Source organism: Tiliqua scincoides, chromosome 5 (assembly GCF_035046505.1).
Source record: "Tiliqua scincoides isolate rTilSci1 chromosome 5, rTilSci1.hap2, whole genome shotgun sequence".
Taxonomy (NCBI): Eukaryota; Metazoa; Chordata; class Lepidosauria; order Squamata; family Scincidae; genus Tiliqua; species Tiliqua scincoides.
Window position 1 is genome coordinate 27,001,936 of NC_089825.1, and position 15,252 is coordinate 27,017,187.

The window sequence follows — 15,252 nt, forward strand, 5'->3', positions numbered from 1 at the left end:
CTGGTGTGGCTTGGATCAGTGGTAGATCGCGAGATATTCAAAGGGGTGGCGGATTTGGAGTGCCTTTCATCTGAAGTCTGCCGCCGCCGCCGCCACCACCTCCCTCCAATGCACAGCTGATTCAGGATGCAATTATCTGCTTCCCTTTCATTTGAAAGAGAGCGGATCATTCCCTTCCTTACCATGCCCATTTTATGCTAGCATCCAACCTGGAAGCATAGAACTTCCAATTTGATTTACAGGGACAGTGCTAACAAAATAACTCCTTTGTTTGCATTGTCCCTGTAAATGAAACCAAAAGCACTGTAATTATTTTATATGTTTTCCACACTTTTATACCACCTTTTCTCCCTCCTTTGGTGCTCACAACAACCCTGTGAGGTAGGTGAAAGATAGTGACTAGCCCAAGGTCACTCAGGAAGCTTCATGGCTAAATGGGGATTTGAACCTGGATCTTCCAGGTCTAAGTCCGATTCCCAAACCATCCTGGCTTGTGATTTGATAACGGTGCATTAGGAGTATAGTAAGGTTTGTTTGTTTGTTTTGTACTGCAGTGGCAGCAGATCCAAGATTGCATCATTAGGTGGTGTTCTAGGTCATGCCGTTCTTGGATATTTCTCCAGACAAAATCTGGTCTTGTCAAAAATCTACTGTGAAACTTCTTATCATCTGGGCCATCTAGCATGCAAACTGTGACCTTTTTTCTTACCACTGGGTGGATCTCAAGGATTGCCTGCTTGCTTTCTTAGGAATAATCAGACCGCTGCATATATGCTGAGGGTCATCTTCACCACTAACACTGCAAACCTGGGCATTTCTACTCAGAAGTAAATCTCAATGTTTGAATGTGGTTTACTCCCAGGAAGATATGAATAGGATTGTATCCTTAGCATCCAGTCCTATCCCCCAGCAGTGTATGCAATGCAGCTGCCCTGCCAGAGTATGTACAACATCCTATGGTGGGGAGGCAACCAGACAGCCCAAGATAGATAAGTAAAAATATGTTTTGCTTATCTCTCCATAGGTCTGCCTGGCTGCTAGTGGGTGTCCTTGGATGTACCCCACTGATTTAGCTAGCACAAGTCTGAGAAAACTTTGGGGGGAGGGGACAAGTGTCAGGCTGAGAAAAAGGAAATAGAATCTTTACATGTACTAGTGCCACTGAGATCCACCTCCTTTTGCCCTCAAACCACCCCTGCCTGCCCCACTCACCATCCCAAGCCTCCCCTGAACCGCCCACGAACCACCACTGCTGCCACTTTACCTGCTGCAGTAGGGTTTCTGCACACAGCTCTTGAAAGTGCAGGATCTCTGGCTGTTTGCACCAGTGATCCTGCAGTGCATGTCAATGGCACATCTCTTATAACCCTGAACCAGGTGGTAGATCACAAGATCCACTGCCATGAGCCCACAATAGGATTGGGCTGTTAAGTTAGTTACAGCTCCTGTTCTAAATTTGGGTTCATGCCTGCAAATTTAACCACTGGACACAAGACATACAATGAACTTAGGGCTGGTGACATCTGTGTGTGTGTTTTATCCATTCAGTCATGTCTGACAGCAACTTCATAGGCAAGAGCTCTCTATGCTACCCTGTCAAGCACAGCTTCTTTCAACTGTTGGATGTTCATCTTTTAATCTCTTTTGATGGTATCAAGCCAGTGCTTCTTTGCCTGCTCCTTGTTCTACTAACAATTTCTAACATCATGGTCTGTCATCTAGTGGCCAAGAGTGTAGTCCTGGAGCCTAGTTCAAATCTCATCAAACATAAACTCATTTGTGGCTCTCTTTTTAGCCTCAGTTCCCACCCACCACCACCACCAATATACAGGCATAATGATTCCAGCCGGGTTGATGAAGCAATGCATGCAAGGTGCCACAAATACTCAATTTTGTATTATTACAACTGTGCCTTCCATTAAGCTATTGCCAGTGTTCCCAGCTGGCAATACAGCTGGCATTTTGTAGTGTGAATAATTGAATTTAGCAAGGTGGTTTTATCATATGCCTTCAAGCCATGTCCTGGAACCTTTAAGAAATTCTTGCGGAAAGATCAGAAAGGAAGAATTGGAAAGAGGAAGTCTGTCTAACTCGGTTTCAGAGTCATGTAACATTTGTTACATAAGTTTTGGAATCAAGTTAGTTGGAACTTTTGCTCCTTTGTTATCCGACACAACACACTTGTGGTACATCTTGATCCATTTCCATAATGTGCAAACAATTCAGGACTCTCTGACACAGGCATGGCGAGATATTGATGCTCCCGGTTTTAATCATATCTTACCGAATTGTCAGCACTTTCTCCCACTGACATGTCTTCCTCTTAAAATATGTTGTTGGCAAAGGGGAAATGGAATTCTACTTCTGAGAAATCAAGACTCTTTTATTTTAAGTGGAGTCTGAAGCAGTGAGAACACCGGAAGCTTCCACACACACACCTCTGCCAATGGACTTCAGGCCCAGACTCAAGTATCTTTTCTGTTCACCTATTGGATCTTTCCTGAGAAGAGGGTGCCAAGAATGTTAAAGCCTTCCAGATACACGCAAGTTTGATTAACCTGACATTTAATTTAACTCCAGCTGGAAAACTCCACCCATGTTAGGGCCCAATCCTATCCAACTTTCCAGTGCTGATGCAGCCACAATGTAGCCCCAAGGTAAGGGAACAGATGTTCCCTTATCTTGAGGAGGCCTCTGTGACTGCCTCCCCACTACAGGATGCAGCACATGCCCCATTGGCATGGCTGTGCCAGCACTGGAAAATTGGATAGGATTGGGTCCTCAATTAGCACATGTATTTGACATTAGTTAAAATATACAGTAGGGGTTTTTGTGTGTGTGTATGAGGATGTTTTTCCAAAGCTGAAAATACTTCTGATTATCTGTCTAACTAGCTATCTTTCTAAAAATGTGGTTTAGACATTCTGAGAATAGGGGCCTTTGGATTGTGTTTTGCCTTATGGAGGTGAATTGGAAAGGAGAAGAACCCAATAACCAAACTTGTCACATAAAAGGTAATCAATACATTGTGGATCAAATCTTCTTGCTGCACACTTGTGTGGAAATAAATGCCACATGAATCAGACCACTCACAAGCGAGGTCCATGCAGTTCAATGTCCAACTTTCAAGTAAGTGTGTTTAGGATCACAGTCTCAGAGCCCATTCTCATTATCAAGTTTGTAGGTTTTTGATATGTAGGTGAAACTGTCTTACACAGACCCCCATCTACTCCAGTACCGGCTTCTCTGCTCCAATTTTCAGCATATTTGCAAGGTCTCAGGCAGAAGTGTTGTGTTTTTCTCAGCCCTGAAATTCTTTTAGGCGGAGATGCCAAGGATTGAACCTTATGGATACAATACATGAGCTTTACTATTGATTAGGGCCCCTCAGGCTTATAAAACTATCTTATAAGAGAGTCAAACCATTGATCCATCTATCCCAGCACGCAAATTGGCAGGAGCTCTCTAAGTTCTTAGGCAAAGATCTTAACCAGCCTGGCTAGCTAAGATCCTTTTAGCTAGCATGAACTTGCATTCTTTCTGTATGCAAAGCATTCACCATTAGACTAACTTAACCCCATCCCCAGAATAGTGTTATTGTCTGCATACTGCTATGTACAGCTGCATCAATCTTTGGGTGAATCAGGGCTATATCTACAGAAGGTTGAGATGCAGAAGTGTGATTTGTAGTCAAGAAAAAGAAACTTACAAGGATCCATTCACTCTGTCCCATTGTAAATATCAGTGTTGGGAACTCCGAGTCAGTGACTCGGACCCGAGTCGCAAAAATGTGTGATTTTGGGTGACTGCAACTCGTGAGTCGCTCATGTGGAAGACTCTGAAAAAGACTTGAGTCAGGGCCCCCCTGACTCGGCACTTGTCCCCACGCATGCTGACTCGAGTCTGCCTGTGTCTGGAGTGCTTACTTACTGTTTCTGTGGTGTAGAAAACCTTGTGGACATTTCGACAGGTGAGCAACAGGGAAGTTCCAGTCGGGAGTCAGGAAAGGGTTAATGTGAGCAGGAGGGGGGAGGCGAGACTGGGCTCTCTTTTCCCATCTCTGATAGGAAGTAACAGATGATCATTGGACAAAGGGTGGGCATTCTCATATTTCCATTGGCTGGGGAATAGGAGGAGCCAACATGGCTGGTGTGGGGGAGGGAGCCTCATTGAATGACCGGCTACAGTGGGACTACTTTTGATAAGCCTCCCAGCCGCTGCCTGTGACTCTCCTCCCTCTCACCGCTTCTGTCCTGGCTCTTAGTCCCTCCCACCCGCTGTTTACAGATGGAAGGGGGCAGCAGGGGAGTAGTAGAGAATTCCCACACTCACACAGAGTCTGGCAGCCGCCTTGTTTTCCCCACAGCTGGCTTTTTAAAGGGGGCGACTCAGTTCAGGGAGAGAGTGGAGGCAGGGAAGGAGTTCATAGTGATCATGTTTTGCATGGCATGACTGGTGGGGAGGGGGACCCTCACTGAATGACTGAGAAGGGACTACTTCTGAGTACAGCTGCAAGAATCGGGTCAACCTGGTAAGCCTTGCAGCTGCAGCTTGTGACCCTCCTCCTTCCTTTGGCCACTTCCATCCCCACTCTCTTGCTATCCCTCCCATTCCTCCTGCCGTGTTTACAGATGGGCAGGGGAGAGAGTAAAGAGAACTCCACGACACACACTCCCCAGCAGCAGCCCTGATTTTTCCATGGCGGGCTGTATAAGGGGGGGCGACTCAACTCAAGTCCATTAGAGTCACTAAAGGGTGACTCGGAGACTTGGAAAGCATCCCCATTAGGATGGGCAGGAGGTCTGGTCTAGAGGGTAGAGCCTCCATTTGCCTGAAGATTAACATCCACAAGGTCGCCAGTTCGAGGCCACCGGCACCGTGCGACCTTGGAGCAGCTGACAAGCTGCAGCTGAGCTGTTCCATCTGCTCGGAGCGTGGGAGGATGGAGGCCAGAATGTTAAACCAGATCGGAGTGTAACATCTTGAATATGTAGTGGTTCTTGAAAGAGAGAACCTTCTTTCAATTTGTAAAAATCCCTGCGTGGATTTAATAAGCCTGCCTGTGTAAACCGCCTTGAATAAAGTCTTGAATAAAGACCAAGAAAGGCGGTATATAAATACTGTGTATTATTATTATTATTATTATTATTATTCTTTTTCTAGTCAAGTTGCAGGGGGCAGTGATTCAGCGACTCGACTCAAGTCAAACCACGCTGGATTTTCTCATCCCTGGTAAATATAATTGCCACAAGAAATATACCTTTCATTTCTCTGTTGTACCTGAAGTATATTAGAAAACTGAGACTGAGGAGTGGCAAACTTTCATAGCTGAGCAGGGATCAGAATCCAGGTCTTCCTAGTCAAAGGACACCACCCTTATCACTCATTTAGTATACTTTGATAATAACAAGTGGTTTAAAAGCTGTGCAAAGAATTATGGCCTTAACTCCAAATCCTTAGCAAGCCAGTATTGCCTAGAACAACACCTTCCCATTCATCTCTATATCGGGGAAGCCGCACATGTACTTGCCTTCATGTATGAGGCATTCCCCCAGGTTCATTGAAATGCATGGGGAATCCTTTGTCAGCATGAGAATTTTGAAATATATTTCTCAGGTCCCTGAGTTCTTAATGCTACGGTGAACAGCACCACAGACGTGCAACTGAATTTCAAAATAGCTCCAATCCTTTTGATGGTATTCTCTTTCCACCTTTGGGATTCTTTGAAAACTGAATCAAAAAAGCAGAAACTTTGGGAGACTAGATTAACGGGCACAATGTGTTTATTTGATTTATCTGGTGCTTTTATAGCAGCGGTTATCAAGCTGCATCAGCCTAATGATGTTCTTAGCCCTGGAGGAATAATCATGCATGAAGCAGTGACTTGCACTGAATTTTATAGTCATATTGTTAGAAAAGTATTCATTTCCACTGATGCGACCAAACCATCATCATTCTAAAGCAGGGGTACCCAATCCCCGGCCCGCAGGCCACTTGTGGCCAGCCCCCAGGGGGTCCCCCCATCTCCAATGGGCCCGCCCGCCGCACGAGCTCCGCGCCTTGCTTTCCCTTGCTGCTGCTGAGCTCAGTGGCAGCGAAGGAAAGACAAGCCCAGCGCGTGCACAAGGCCTTTTATAGTGGGAAGGTAATGTGAGACTTGCAGGTCTCGTGTTACTTCCCACTATAAAAGACCCTGCACGCTTGCCAGCTGGTCTCTACCTGCCTTCCCCATGGGCTGGGCTGGGCTCCGCTGGGCTCGGCTCTCTTCCCCTCCCTCCTGCAACCTGAGTCAGGGGAGTGCAGAGGAGAGAGAGAGAGAGCGCCCCAGCCCACAGCACCTCTCCGAGGGAGGGAGGGCTGGTTGGCTGGCCAGGCAGGCAGGCAGGCAGTCAGGCAGGCAGGCAGCAGCAGCAGCACATGCCGCACTAGCTAGTGAGGAAGGGCAGTTAGGTGGGCAGGCGGGTAGGCATGTAGCTGGGCAAGCAGGCAGGCAGCCCAAGCAAATGAGGGAGGGAAAGACAGAGGGCGAGGGGGCAGATGAGCAGGCGGGTGTATGTGTGTGAAAGTATAGAAGATCCCCCCCTCCATTTGTGTGTGTGTGAATGGGATCATAAACTGGCATGAGGATCCCCCTTATTAAGGTGAATGGGGTCATAAACTGGCATAAAGATCCCCCCTTATTAGGGTGAATGGGATCATAAACTGGCATGAAGATCCCCCCTTATTAGGGTGAATGGGAACATAAGCTGGCATGAAGATCCCCCCCCTTATTAGGGTGAATGGAATAATAAACTGGCTTGAAGATCCCCCCCTTACTAGAGTTAATGGAATCATAAACTGGATTGAATTCATTCATTCATTTTCTGTCTCTAATATATTCATTTATGTAAATTTATTCAAATTTGAAATGTAAATGTTGTTTTTTCCAGCCCCGGCACAGTGTCAGAGAGATGTTGTGGCCCTCCTGCCAAAAACTTTGAGCACCCCTGTTCTAAAGCTTTACTTACCAGGTTTATCCCCCCACTGACTGTGCTAAGAAAACGCTGAGTGCAATGTAGAGCAGGATCAAATAAAGGTTGCAGGGACCCTTGGACAGGTGACTTTGCATGTAATTTAGGCTGCAGTCCTATCCACACTTACCTGGGAGCAGTGATGGGAAGGCAGGGGAGGCAGAGCCTCACCTAACCCAGCAAGTTTAAAAAAAAATGTAAAGGACCTAACAAATTAAAAAAACAAACCATACCTTTTGCCTTTCCCAAGCTGCTCCTTTCAGCTCCAGCTCAGTCCCTTTAAAGCAGTGATTTTCAATCTTTTTCAACTTATGGCACACTGACAAGGCATTAAAATGGTCAAGGCACACCAGCAGGTATTTGACAATGGACAAGGCACACCATGCTGCCAGTGGGGGCTCACATCTCCCATTGGCCCTATTAATAGATGACCTTTCCCCAAATTCCTGTGGCACACCTGTGGACCACTTGCAGCACACCAGTGTGCCATGGCACAGTGGTTGAAAATGGCTGCTTTAAAGCAACACACAGAGGGAACAAGGCGAGCTACCAATCCCCTTGCTATGGTGGTTTGCAAGGGACAAAAAGGGCAGAGATGCCTGTGCAATTAAAGCCTCCAGGGAGAACTACCACCATTTGCCCAATAACAAAAAAGACAGTGCTTGTCTCATCAATTTCTGGGGAGGCATCAGGAAGATAGCCTCCAGCAGGCTGGGCAGTAATCATGGGTGTCTTCCAATTATAAAAAAGCATGGCGGCTGTCATCAGCAAGCTCTGGAAAGGCAGGGAAAGAGTTGCTCCTCTTCTGTTAAAAAACAACAACCACCAAGAATAAAATAGAGGCTTGAGCTGGTAAAGTGGGCACTGGGAAGGGCTGAAAATCTCACTGATTGTGTGTGTGTGTTTGGGGGCGGGGTGTTATTGCAGGCAGGCTACAGAGAAAATTCATTTGGTGAAACAGGGCTGGCTTCCCCTTATTTAATTATCAGTTTTTCTTTAATTTAATTATTTATAATTATTTATTTTATTTTGCTTGATGATGTCACGTCCAGCCATGAGATCACTTCCAGTGGGTCCTGGAATTATATTAATATAATACAATATAATATAATTATGTCGTATGGGGTGACAAAAATTTATGGATCCCAGGTGTCAAATGACCTAGCTATGCCTCTGAGTCACCATAAAACAATAAGTAAGAAAATAAATAGGTCTTGCTCTGAAAAAAAATATATTAGCACAGTATCAGGTGAGCCTGAATGGGTGATTAATTTTTTTAATCTGTTGTCCAGTTAAGTGGGGGCATCCTTTTAATGAATCTGAAACCTTTAATCAAGGTAATCTAACTTATTAATCTATTAAACATTGCAGTTACAATTTCTATGTTGCTATTTTAAATTTCAATAAAATGCATCTTAAAAAAAAAAAGTCCAATCTTATTCTCCGTCCTCCCCTGCCAATGCAGCAATGCCAAAATGGCTACTGCTGCACCCTTAGTGGGGGTAAACCACCACAACATGGAGGAGTCTATTCGGACCTGTGGTAGCAACTTTACTGGTGCAGGTACATGTGGATCCCACACTGCGGGATGTGCGGGATGAACTTTACTGGTGCAGGTCCATGTGGACCCCACATGCGCTGCGGGATCAGTTCCAGGAAGGGGACTAGGATTTGGCATCCACACTGCCACCAAACCTGCCACCTTTCCAGTCATGCTCTGCCTCCCACCCACCAATTCCCATCACCACCTCATTCTGCCCTCTCATGGCCCCATTCTGCACTCCCACCCTGTCCCACCTCCCCAGCCATCCTATTGGCCTTGGCAGGTGGCTGGCGATCCTCCAGAGCATAGAAGAAGGCCCTGGCCTTTCCGCCAGCACTCCTAAGAACATAAGAACATAAGAACAGCCCCACTGGATCAGGCCATAGGCCCATCTAGTCCAGCTTCCTGTATCTCACAGTGGCCCATCAAATGCCCCAGGGAGTACACCAGATAACAAGAGACCTGCATCCTGGTTCCCTCCCTTGCACCTGGCATTCTGACTTAACCCATTTCTAAAATCAGGAGGTTGCGCATACACATCATGGCTTGTACCCCATAATGGATTTTTCCTCCAGAAACTTGTCCAATCCCCGTTTAAAGGTGTCCAGGCTAGACGCCATCACCACATCCTGTGGCAAGGAGTTCCACAGACCAACCACACGCTGAGTAAAGAAATATTTTCTTTTGTCTGTTCTAACTCTCCCAACACTCAATTTTAGTGGATGTCCCCCTGGTTCTGGTGTTATGTGAGAGTGTAAAGAGCATCTCCCTATCCACTCTGTCCATCCCCTGCATAATTTTGTATGTCTCAATCATGTCCCCCCTCAGGCGTCTCTTTTCTAGGCTGAAACGCCGTAGCCTTTCCTCATAAGGAAGGTGCCCCAGCCCTGTAATCATCTTAGTCGCTCTCTTTTGCACCTTTTCCATTTCCACTATGTCCTTTTTGAGATGCGGTGACCAGAACTGGACACAATACTCCAGGTGTGGCCTTACCATTGATTTGTACAACGGCATTATAATATTAGCCGTTTTGTTCTCAATACCCTTCCTAATGATCCCAAGCATAGAATTGGCCTTCTTCACTGCCGCCGCACATTGGGTCGACACTTTCATCGACCTGTCCACCACCACCCCAAGATCTCTCTCCTGATCTGTCACAAACAGCTCAGAACCCATCAGCCTATATCTAAAGTTTTGATTTTTTGCCCCAATGTGCATGACTTTACACTTACTGACATTGAAGCGCATCTGCCATTTTGCTGCCCATTCTGCCAGTCTGGAGAGATCCTTCTGGAGCTCCTCACAATCACTTCTGGTCTTCACCACTCGGAAAAGTTTGGTGTCGTCTGCAAACTTTGCAACCTCACTGCTCACCCCTGTCTCCAGGTTATATATGAAGTGGTTGAAAAGCACCGGTCCCAGGACAGATCCTTGGGGCACACCGCTTTTCACCTCACTCCATTGTGAAAATTGCCCATTGACACCCACTCTCTGCTTCCTGGCCTCCAACCAGTTCTCAATCCATGAGAGAACCTGTCCTCTAATTCCCTGACTGTGGAGTTTTTTCAGTAGCCTTTGGTGAGGGACCGTGTTAAACGCCTTCTGAAAGTCCAGATATATAATGTCCACGGGTTCTCCCGCATCCACATGCCTGTTGACCTTTTCAAAGAAAAGGTAACGCACAAGCTTGCCACAAGGCAGTGGCCACCAACAAAATGTATGTTCCACTGGTGGCAGGCCTGCATAGGATTAAACATGGACACAACACAATTTCTAGCTGATTTGTTGCAGGCGGGTGGCTGCTCCTGCACCTGCAAGAGCTGTGCAATGCTTTTCAATGAGATGACAATTCAACATATACATCCTCCTGGGTTCCTGTATCTACCTTCCACAGGACTTGCAGTATGGGGAAACCCGTATGTGCAGGAACTCTGATTGCACACATCAAGCATGCACATGTGGTTCTGTACTAGAATAGTTGAATTTGCCCCAGTGCAATGTTGCTGGCACCATGCCCACATTTCACATCGCTGTCAGCAGAAAAGCAATCATCTTCACATTTAGGGACTTGCCCCAAACATCTGGTATTCAAGAGAGCTCTCTAGAAACACTCTGCTGAAAATGAGCTGACACCTCCCAAACCCTCCTAATTGTATCCTCCTTCACTTGTCACCGTTTCAATGGCACTCTTAGCGCATTGCGAGTGCTCAGATTGTTGCACAGTCAGTTGAAGAAGAAAAGCAGAAGCAGTCCGAGCTGTCAGCATAATTTAGAAAAATGGATGCCTCTAAAGACCTTCAGCATAAGGAGAGGACTGCCACCGTTAACTATCTGCAGTGACTCAGCAGCAGCTTGGGGGAGAATAAGTCACTTTGCCACTTCCATTTGTTTATTATTGAATTTTAAATCCCCCAAGCTCTTTCTGTAATAAGCTAGAAATCAGATGGAAAGGAAGCGATCTCAGAGAGGAGGAAACAGGGAGAATTAAGGATGTTTATGCTGAAATGAAGCTAGTACAAATTCTCAGGAGCAGGATCTGCTGAAAGTGTGGATCTATTAATTTCAAAAGTTCCAAATCATACTGCCTTTCATGCGATGACCTTACAGCACCTCTTTTTGACAGGATCCCACTGAGTAGGTTAAACGTGGTTTTGAATGTTCATTCTAGAATACTGGTTCCAAATCTGTGGCCCACAGACCACAGGTGGTCCGCAAGACTCTGAAAAGTGGTCTTCGAGGTTTCAGGGGAAAAAATAATCTTTGATAACTTTCAGTGTCTTGCCGAGCAAGCAATCTCCCATGGACTACCAAAGAGGGTGGAGACCACCTGCAGCCACTGCTTAAGCCATAGCTGTGTCTGTGGGCGGTCCATTCTCTGTTCTTTCTGATAGTCTGTAGGGGAACCCGTGGGAGACAAACCACCCATAGCCGCATGTGGTTTCCATGATGTTTCCAATTTTTAATCAGTGGTCCATGGGCTCCTAAAGGTTTGGGAACCTAGAAGGAGCTTTGTCCTGAAATTAAGAAATTCACGCTTTGACGGATCTTGCTCCTGAGACTTTGCACCAGCGGTGTTGGGCAGTGATTAAAACTGTAGCTGCTCTTGGACTAAGTTCTGCTGCCTTGGCCAAGGCCATGAGCCTTTCTGGCCCAGTTTGGGGTGATTGCTTCAGGCAGTGGTGTGCTGGATGGAAACCTCCTCCACCTACCCACCTGCCTCCACCTCTTCTCTCCCATTTCCTGTATTGGAAAAGGAAGAAGGAAATGGAGTAAGAGAGGAAGAGTGAGGGAGAAGTAAGTGGTGGGCTAGGCTTTTGAGTACACTTTATGTTTCAAAATTTTTAATCTAATATTTTTCCCCTTATCTGCTGAGCCATCATAAGAACATAAGAACAGCCCCACTGGATCAGGCCATAGGCCCATCTAGTCCAGCTTCCTGTATCTCACAGCAGCCCACCAAATCAACTTGAAAAGTAAGAAACATACAGCAGTACTTCTTTCCATCCCACTTGAAGAACAACAGTGATTGGTGCTTCTCTTACTCCCAGGTAACTGTGAATAGGGTTTTAGCCTATTCCATCATGGGGGGTGGGGAATAGCCAATAATAGTTTCAGAGTTGGACCATTACTTACTATAACAAATTTTTTAAAAGTCTGCCACCCTCAGTTCTCTGTTGGTGCTTCTTAGAACAATCTCCTTCCATGCATCTTCTCAAAGGACACTTCAGTTCTTACTGTTCTCACATCCTCTCCCTATGGAGCTTGGATTTTTTTACATATCATTAAAGCTTCACACACCAGTATATATGAGTCTCCTAGACTTTGATCTGGGCGGTGATAACCCTGTTCACAGGGTTTGCTTTTGTTAAAGATCAAGGGACTTTTAGTGGAAAACAGAGGCATCCAGAGATCACTTTATCAGATTTACTGCTTTAAGGCTTGGATGGCGAGAGACGTTTCATGTATATTATTAGCTTCAATGTTTCCAATTGGCTTAGCTCTGAGTGAACCATAAATCATGTTCTAGGTGTCTAGATCTAACTGACACTTTTCGGCTAGTTTCTCCGTCAATCTGTTTGTAGGCTGAGTGCAATACAGAGATTAATTACATAGATTTTGTGGAGAAACTAAAAATATGACTTCCAGTAGTTTTCCCCCCCACAAATTAAGCATAGTCAATTGTTCCTTTTTGTGACTGTTCTTACAGCCTGGTGTTCAAAACTATAGCCTCCAGCATTAATAATTATATTTCATATATAAATAAAGTAAGATACACTCAGGCCATACTGTAACAGGAAACTTAGGTCTATGGATTAGCTAGATTTGATTAGCAGAGAACTGCAGTGGCTATGGACCCTAATCAATACAGTTGACTGTGTCTTGTTCCTATTTGTGTCATTGTGTACTGCAGCCCATTCTGGGCAAGAAAGTTACTTTTTAAGAAACGACAAGAAATGCACCTCTTGGCTGTACTCTAAACCTGATTATGCCAACTAAAGATAGCACGTAAACATAAGTTCTGAAGTTTCATTATACAGGAATGGTTGGTTGGCAACCTTCAGTCTCGAAAGACTATGGTATAAGCCTACAGCACCCGGTATTCCCAGGCGGTCTCCCATCCAAATACTAACCAGGCCTGACCCTGCTGCATCTCTAATAGCACAAGGGATATGTTTCCCAATCAGTGGTGTAGCTAAGGGGATGCAGGGGGTAGCAATTGTACTGCAAGAAGCTTTAAGAGGGCAAGCTTGACACTAGTGGCCAACATTGTGAAAACCTTGGTATGCACTAATAATACCATCATGTTAAATATCATTGGAAAGGTAATTTAATGGAGAAAGCAATGAAATGCAATGAAACACACCGCATTGGAACATCTGTATTCTATCAAAAGTTATCATAAATTAAGCAGAAAATGTAAACACAACTGCCTTATAGAACAAAAACTGGATTTCTTTAACTCAAAACTGACCTATGAGATTGATTGTTCTGAAAGCCAATGAGATGTTGTTATGATACAGCATGGAACCAATCAGGTGTTAATAACCCCTGCTAACTGGGTAAGAGGCACTCTTTCAAGTGGGTGCTCCTCTTTAGCAGGGGGAGAGTAACTAGCCCAACTCACCCCCAGCAGTGTCTTTTCTAGTGGCTGTCTGCTGGTGTTCTTTTGCATCTTTTTAGATTGTGAGCCCCTTTGGAACAGGGAGCCATTAGTTATTTGATTTTTTTCTCTGTAAACCACTTTGTGAACTTTAGTTGAAAATCAGTATATAAATACTGTTGTTGTTGTTGTTAATAAGAGTCAGCTCTCATACAGTTACCCCCTGCTAACTGGGGAAAGAGGCATTTTTTCAAGTGGTACAGGGGGAGAATAAACATCCTTCTTCACTCCAGCACAGTGTCTCTAAAGAATAAGGGGCACACTTTTAATTTATTTGTTTAATTATTTAAATTTGATTTTGGCATGGGGGGCTAGCAGGAAGTGGTTTTTCCCCTGATTTTCACTTTTTCAAAAGCCCATGTGTAATGTCACTTCTGGGGCATCATTTGAGCTTGGCACCCAGCTACATTATCATTAGCTACCCACTGTTCCCAATATTTGAGTGTTTTGTAAAACAGTACTATAGGAGTTCAACAACAGCTATGAGGCAGGAATCAGGTGCTGATTGGTTCTATGCTACCCAGAAGGCACTACTCCCATTGACTAGAATAGCTGTTAATCACAGCTAGGACAGAGTGCTGTAGCAAAACAGTGTAAAAGAAGCTGCCTCATGGGCATATTACTGTACAGGCAGCCCAGTCATACTGAAATTCTTGGGAATTTTGCAGTCTGGAGGTCTCCTGAAGGTAAAGGGACATTTGTCCCTTGCCCCAGCTGCAGCAATGGGTCTACTTGGATCTGTGCCTGCTAATTTGCTGGCGCAAGTACAAGTGGATTGGTGTCAGCTGATCTGGCCTGAGAAGGGGAATAGGATATGGTGTGTGCCAGTGCCACTGATCACACCCTCTTCTGGGACCTGATCAACCCATTCCCTGCCCCTCCCCACCCGCTCCTGTGTTCCACCCCCCTCCCTGCCCTCCCCCTGGCCTTCTGTTGCCTGGTGTGGAGCTTTCCTGCTCCAGCACATGTTGAGGCCTGCACTGGCACCAGTGGGATGGTGCAGGCCTTCCTGCTGGCAATACTGACCCCTATGTTGCCACAATGTGCTTTATGGCGCATCTGCAACATCCTGTGCCTAGAAAGCGCGCAGTTCACCAGCACAAATGTAGTTTAGGATTGTGCCAAAAGTTATGTAATTCATCCATATGAATTCATCCATAGTCTAGCTTAGTATTGACTATACTGACTGCAGCTCTCTGGGGTTTCAGACAGTAGTCTTTTCTAGTTCTGCCTGGAGATACAAGAGTTTGAACCTGGGACCTCATTCATGTAAAGGATGTGTGCTTCCTTGGAGCTACAGTTCAAGTTCCACTTGGGGGGGGGGTGCACATCATGCATTTGATAAGGTGTATTCTATTCCATTATATTGTATACCACTGTAAATTTAGTTAAAAGACCTAGGCCCAAATCCTAACCAACTTTCCAGCACTGGCATAGCTGTGTCAATGGAACGTGTGCTGCATCTTGCTGTTGGGTAGCACTCAGACAGGTCTCCTCAAAGGAAGGGAACATTTTTACCTCGGAGTAGCATTGCCCTT